Raw genomic sequence first — 1,146 nt, 5'->3', positions numbered from 1 at the left:
AAAATGATCCTTTTCCACCTGAACGAATGCGTATATCTCATACCCAACCTCTTACTTTCACTCCTTACCAAATTCGACGAGGTCTTTCCCTCGGAAACTCGACAACAATGGCTAACCGTGGTGATGTCTTACGTAACCAGCCCCGTGTATCTTGCATTAATCTTATTGGTCTGTTACTTTTGTGTGCCTTACTTATTAGGGTTCATCAAGTGGTTCTTCATGTTGCCGTGGCGCATGTGTAGGAGAGTCTTCAGAATAATCTTCGGTTGTTGTTGCTGCGGTTGTTGTTGTTTTTGTGCCGGCAAACGATGTTCATCTTCTAAGATGATGAAGGCTCCTGGAAAGCCTGGGAGGTATATTTCAAGAGATGTCTTTGAAAGTAAACCTAGATCCTATTTTACTAATCTTCATGCTAAGGATCCTTTCTTATATTAAAACTTAATAGCAGTTGTTTCTATTAATGAGGTTTTTGTCTAGTGGTTAAAAGTTAAAACCGAGGGTTTGCAGTGTATGCTAAGTCTAAGATTCGAATCTCTCTGCCCCCATTTGTAATTTATATTACCTTTATGGTTCATTTGCACCAAAACAAAAATGAACTGAGTAGTACTTGTTTATGTTCCAATCTAGTGGCAGGAAGCATGGTATCCTTATGTTTTTTAGTTCATGGATTAGTGTTTGCTTGCTTGCTTGGTAATCCTCATGTAGTGATCTACTTTGTTGAGTAATACGTAGTAATATACTCCCTTCGTCCCTAAAAGAAAACTGATCCAAGGCTGTGAAAGAACTATCAGCTACCTTGTCGAGTATGAACTAGCATATGAGCTAGAAGAGCCCTCGACCACTCATACCACATGGAGAGTTGGCTTACTCTTTGGACTTGAATACACCTTTGAGGCTGGTTTTAGAGTTTTTATTTTTTTTTATTTTTTATGCAAATGAGGCTAAGCCGAATGAAAAAAAAAGCAGAAAGAAAATAAAGAAACAGGAAGTATACACACCATGGCAAATGCATCAAAATAGAGTATGTGTTTTAACTCTTGTTTATCTCTTTAATGTACGTAGTACTCCCTCCGTCCCTTAATACTCTTTTCTTTTCGCGCCGTCTTTTAATACTTGCACCGTTTCTATAAATGGAAATTCTTACCA

Source organism: Spinacia oleracea, chromosome 5 (assembly GCF_020520425.1).
Source record: "Spinacia oleracea cultivar Varoflay chromosome 5, BTI_SOV_V1, whole genome shotgun sequence".
In the NCBI taxonomy this organism is placed as follows: Eukaryota; Viridiplantae; Streptophyta; class Magnoliopsida; order Caryophyllales; family Amaranthaceae; genus Spinacia; species Spinacia oleracea.
The sequence above is the reverse complement of the archived record's forward strand: the minus strand, read 5'-3'. Positions refer to the sequence as shown.